This window comes from Oryzias latipes, chromosome 12 (assembly GCF_002234675.1).
Source record: "Oryzias latipes chromosome 12, ASM223467v1".
Taxonomy (NCBI): Eukaryota; Metazoa; Chordata; class Actinopteri; order Beloniformes; family Adrianichthyidae; genus Oryzias; species Oryzias latipes.
Genome location: NC_019870.2, coordinates 13,736,714 through 13,743,333, shown reverse-complemented (window position 1 = coordinate 13,743,333; position 6,620 = coordinate 13,736,714).

Genomic DNA, 6,620 nt, shown 5'->3' with positions numbered 1-6,620 from the left:
ATGTTGCCTATCATCTTGCTCCACAGTTTCTGATAACTGCGTGTCTCCAGTTTGCTCAGACACATCGGAGTTATCAAGTGATTCCTCATCTTTCTCCGACAGCTTCTCCAGCTTTTGGCCCATTGCTGCTGCTCTGTCAAGAAATTTGGGAGAGAAACACAAACGGATATTGACACTGTAAAGGATTTATAGACAAATCACAATGACAAATTAGGGTTGTTTGCCTTTCCAACCTACAAAAACAAACACTGTGTTTTGCTGTCCATCTTAAACTACTTTAACCATTTCTCTATTTTTGCGTAGACGTCAACAAAGTTCCCATTTGTCTTCCCAAGGTGTCACTATTTATCTCTGCCTATTCTGTCAGGAAGGAATGCTGTGGTAGCTATAATTAAAGCAGGTCTGACTGCTGCCAGTGAGTCAAGAGGCCAAAAAGGAAACAAGATAAGTTTGATAAGAGGTCAGCTGCCAGGCACCAAGGTCACACGAAAGGACAAGGGCAATACAACATCCACAACAAATCCTTTACAAACTTTTAAAATGTTCCTCAGTGAGTCAGAAGCTGCTTTTGTGACAAATATCGGAGCTCATCAGAATTCTGGAGAAGATACTTGTTTGTTTCCCCGCAGTGTTTACAGTTGTTTTAGTTACAGGGTCCATAGAAAGGTCGCTGAGAATATGAGAGTCAGGTCACAAAGGCCTCGACTTTCAAACGGAATTGTTAATTGGGGTGTTTGATGAGCGCTGTTTAGTCACATACGTGATGGATGGTGTGTGGAAGATTATTACGCAGGGAAAACAGCTTAACCGGCTTTAGCAGCATGTGGGGTCGGGGGTAATCTTAGCTCGCAAGCAGAGAACAGAAAAAACTCTACCTTTAGATAAAACAAAGTGCTTTGTTCTTTTTAAAAAGACAAATTTTCTAATAAAAATGATAATAATATGTTTATTACAATAGCCTGAAAGTCTTTTTCTAAATTTTTAAAATTCTTTTTAACTAAAGAAGAAAACAAGTTGACATTATCTAAATTTTCTGAAGGTCATGTTATGGAAGAAAAAAACACAACTAATTGAAATAGTGTAAAAAAAATGCACATGAATTTAGTTGAAGCCTAAACTGTTTTATATTAGCTTCTATAAAAGCTATTTCCACTAGCATTAAATTTACACAACGTTGTGAACAAACACATCAGAAAAATTAATACAATTTTTAAACATTTCCTTTTCTTTTTGTTTGATCCTTTTAAATAGCCTTTAACTGGTTAATATTTTTGTATTTTTAGTGAAAAAACAGCACAAAAATCACCTGTAAAACTATGATAATGTCCTCTATGTGCTACACCGTGAGGGTGGGGGGTCCTGGCTACCACTGCTGCTTTGGCGAGGGTCTTGGTGTGGGGATGACCGGGCATTCTCCCTCTTTCTTTTTACATTCCTTCATCCATCCCAGAAGAACATAAACATCAATTTGAGTACAGGTGTCAGCTCACCTTTGCACAAAGAGTGATTGTGATTCTTACCCCCCCAACCCCCTCTTTTCCCTTTCTTTTATACCCCTACCCCACCTCTCTAACATCCCTCTCTCTTCTTCCCTCTTCTTCTTTTCTGTCTTGTCAAACTAAAAAAGGAAACAAATATAATCACTGTAAGTAAAGTTTAGTCGAAATTACAGAAGGGGTTTATACAAATATACACCCTATGTGTCAGAAGAACAACAGAACCCCTGTTGTAACAGAAAAATATGGCCAACACAAGAAGCACTCAGCTCTCATCTGTTCGCTCAGCTGTCGGACAGGACAAGTACAAAATAAAAAAACAAAACTATTCTAATAAATACAGAAAAAAAAAAAACAGCAGTTCTGGAACCAGCCATTTGATCCATGGATGTTTTCCACTCCGGTTGCAGAGTTTTAGAATAAACAGAGTACATGCTTCCATCCTGCACAACTCTTTTATTAGTCATCTGGTCTGAGCGAAGTGTTCCAGAGTCGGAATTGTTTTGTATGGTTGTGCCGTCAAGCATCAGAGCCACAGAATGTACAATGATGTGAGTTTGCAGTTTTATTGAGCTAAATGAAGTAGATTAGGTTCAAACTGACAAAGGTTGGACAAATATATAATATACTCTAATTAAATGTATGAAAATCTTGTTGTTTAATCTGAAAGGTTTTTGTTCTATCAACATTACCAACTTATATGATACCTTTATTTACTTTTGTGTAAAGCTTGACTGAAATATTTTTTTTCTCCATACCTGTTTATGTCTGCAACACTTGAATATAATCTGATTTAATTTGCTCGATTGGAATTTGTTGTTGTTTTCTGTGCTGTAATTGGAAGTAATGCTCCTTTTTTCAATCGCAGCATGTTTCTGTCAAAATCAAAGCATGTCCCTCTATATTAAACAAGTGACATTCCGATTCCTTTACCTTATTTACTCACAAAAAGAGCTGGAATTTTTCTCTGCTGTCTTGGAGAAAGTGTACACTGCACTGCTGTCACCACCCAAAACAAAATAGAAAGTTTAAAGGTTGTGAGCCAATCCGCATCTTTATAGGAATCAGGGAGAACCATAACCTGGAAACCGTTGCACAAACAGCCCCTCTAAAAATGAATGAGATGCTCTTCATCAAATTGTGCTATGTTAGATGACCCCACCCTGACATTGATGTGTTCTCCCTACCATGAAAAAGGTGGATAAAGGTGGAAAGATTTCATGTAATCCATGGACACCAGTGAAGATCACAAATCATTGAAGAAAAAAGGTTCAGCGCACTGTCTAGTGGGTCTAGATGACCCAACTCCCAATGGTAAAGTGCCTAGGATAGCACAAGGGTTACAAAATGTCTTCAGCTGAACAAAAATCTGCTGATGGTATAGGGAATTCTTTTTCCCTATATTTCTTATTAGAGGATACAATTCTGGTCATTGCAAAACAGGACAAAAAACAGAACAAAGTATCTCAAAGCGATTTCTCACATTCAGAAGCTACATGAGCACTTGAGTGCCTAAAATATTTTCAAAAATCTTTATGGTACTTTTTAACAACTGAATCATTATGAAGGTAAGTTAAAGTGAAATTTCCCTGAACCTCTGTACATTCTTATCTATAAACAGATGTGTACATCATGATTCATTATTTTATGAAGAATAAAAAGTTTTTGAATAAAAGTTTTTTTATTTTAAATTTTGTAATTAATCTGCTGTTGCAAAACTTTAATAATCAGATTATTTTGTACAATTTTGCCTGCAAGAAAACAAAAAACTAGATTTAAACCAGAAAAAAGATGTTTGCACTCCCATAATAATCAGTTTTTTTTTTTGTAGTAATTTCTGACACCAAATAACTTCAGCATTCTGCCAAAATGTTAAAAATGCAACATTCAAAGAAGTAACCATTATTTATGAATATTTGAACCAAAATTATTCACATGAACATTTTTGTCGATGATTTATGCAGGAAAACATTCACGCCATTTCTAACCAAAGCGTTCTGTTGAAGCGGTTGACACGAGCAGGGGCTGACAGATGTTCTTACCCGCACCAACATTGTATCTGAAGTGTTATTTTCAGATGGATGTGATATAATGGCAGCTATGGGAGGCATCTCCCATAGCTGCCTGTCAAAATCCCCCCACCTTCCCTCTCTCTGCGGCTGCTTGTTTTTACCCTGCTCTGTTCTCATCTGCTCTTCTCATGCTTATGAAATTAAGCAGATGGTTTATAGGAGACTTGTGACTTAAAGCACTCAAACTATTAGCTGTTTTTTTTAAGGACAGGCTTTGTTTTCCATCTAAACATGTGCTTTTCCTCCTTTTTTTTAAAACGTTTTCTACTGTAAGAGCTGAGCTTAAATGCAGTTCATGGTCAGTAGAGCAAACTGATACTGATGAGCAATCTAGTAAAATTTTTATAGCAGTTTGAAAGGCAGGACTTGGTGTCAAACAAAGATAAAAAAGTGCTACATTTTAAGGTGGCACCAGTTATTTTTTTTCCTTTTTAGCAAAATATTTAAAACAAATAATCGACTTTAGTAGTATTTTTTGCACTGTTTGTAACCTTTTAATCTTAAAAATGAGCCATAAAATGTAGTTTTACCCCAAATTGAAATCTTAATATTTACATGTAGCTTTTCCTACTTAAAGGTTGAAGAAACTCTTACCAGATCTAGTATTCAGAGGCCACTTTGAAAACTTTTACTGCCATTGGATCTCATTTGAGGCCTGACCAGAATAAATAGAACAGGTAAGTACTTACTGAAGCTGATGTTCCTCCTGTCTGGCTGGCTGTCTGCCTGCCTCCCTCCCGGCTGGGCTTTAGTCTGCCTGGAGGATCTCTCCTTCAGCGGTCAGCTGCCCTGCTATGTCAGTCCAGCTTCATTTGACTAATTCAATAAGAGCGCTTTCTGTTCTGTCTGACTGAGGGAGCAAAGACACAAACGCAGGGATCTGTTCACAATGGTTTAACTTCAGTTTCTTTGAACCTGTATTTATACAGGTATGTGTTTTTGTATTTGTATGTATAGGAGGTACAATCCAAGTTTTGGTGTTATCTGAATCTAAATCTAACATTGTTTTTATATATTATTGTACTACCGTGTTGTCCGTTTTCCAGATAAAATTCGATGAGTAACAGCACTTTATCTGATTTTATTTATTTTATTTGTTTAGATTTTACCTTGGGTCAGTCCATGGTTAGAGGACATTTGGGCTTCAAAGAATAACTTCCACTTTTAAGATTATCAGATACGTAATAGATAATAAACATTTAAAGGCTTGGTTAACTCAGCTTACGGATCAAAAATGTTTTTTTCATTGATTTACAAAATGTTACCAAAGATGAGCAACCTGACAAAGTACATAATACATTTCTGAAAATGAATTCCTTCTCCATTACGTTCTCTCTGACCAACCATTTGATTTAACATATGACTTATTTAACAATGTACAATGTTGACTCCGTGTTTTGCATTTGATTCCATAAACTCCCAAACTGAGAAAGTAATCTAGGATGTGGAAAGTTTAAATTAGGGTATTAGGGTTGTATAAAGTAAGATGAATGACTGGCTGGATTATTTTTGATGAAAGATCATCAAATAAAAGTGAAAAATAAATGCCCAAGACACCAAAAGGTCACGGTAAAAGGGTTGCGTGCATGCCGTGGGAGACACATTCCATGAATAATAATGATTATTTAAAATTATATATTTATTAAAACAAATGTTCCCAAAGTTCCAAGAGACAGCAATGAAACAAATAAAAACAAAAATAGTAATTTGACTTTTATTTGACATTCAATTTGTTCATTCGGGTTAGGGGGAGGGGCAAAAGAAAATGGCACTTTAGGCAGTAATCCAGACTATTTTTTACTTTTTACCTATTTTCTTTATTTCTCATACATATTTATTTATTTGAGTTTTATTATTTTGTCCCAGGACAAGTAAATTGACTCAGAAACTGCACGTTTTACTATTTTTGGTGAATTGTTTACAGTTGATTGGTTGGACGTAAAATGTCGTCCAATTCCTGAATGACTTGCACGGTAATGATAATACACTAATACAAAGGAAGGTGAAAATCTATTATCACTAAGTTTCTTCAAGACCATTTGTTTAGGGAATTCTTTGCCTGAAAATGTCTAAAGAAATAAAAGTTTGGACAGATTTAAGAAAAGTTACTTTTGTTTCAATATAAAATGGAGTTTGCCAATTTGAGCGGTCTATTGCAAAATAAATAAATACATACTATCATAAAAATATTTTGCATATGAGATTTTATTTCCATGATAAATATATATATATATATATATAGTGGACACCATTCTGAAAAACAAAAAAACTGTACTAAAACATGGACATTGATCATTTACAGTAAACAAGAATGAGAAAAACAAACAGTACTTGAAAAAGTAACAACAGTGTACTTCTCATTCCTTTAGGTAAACTTCGACAGCCCTCAAACTTGCTTGCTTTGGCGTAAAATTGCGCAATACCCACTAAAACCAAAGACCCCCCTTGTAAAGAACAACTGAAACCCCTCAATGCCAAGCTCTCAACCTGGACTGATTTGATGCCAGCTATCTGACAATAGTGCACTTCAAAAACAAAAAAAGAAGAAGTTTAACCCTAACATTTCCAATGGAGCTGGAATAAAAAACATTTGAACAAGTTACAGTCACTTTTGTTGTTTGTCAACACAGATTCAGTCATTTCTGTAAGGGATGTAGCAGAAGACAGAGGAGTCCAGTCTGTCCTGTCTTCACTTTTTGATGCAAATGAGGTTTAAATCCAGCAAATGAGGTTCTTAAGTCAGCTGTTGAGCCGATTCGATGAAGCACGAGTCTCAACAATACCAAACGAGTACAATATTGTTATTATTATTAGAGGCAACCGATGAATGGAAAGCCATCAACTATGCTTGAAGTAAGGAGAGACTGAGGGTGTGTCTGTGCTGACTTACAATACATGTGCCAGGGAGGAGGTTATTATGGTGAAATATAGAGTAAAAAATAACAGAAATATTTGTTAAAAAAAAAAAAGTCCAGACCATAAGGGCGCACAGCTCTGCAAAAACGGGGATGCCTTAAAGTGGAACTTTTTCCAAAGTTAAGGCACTTAAATA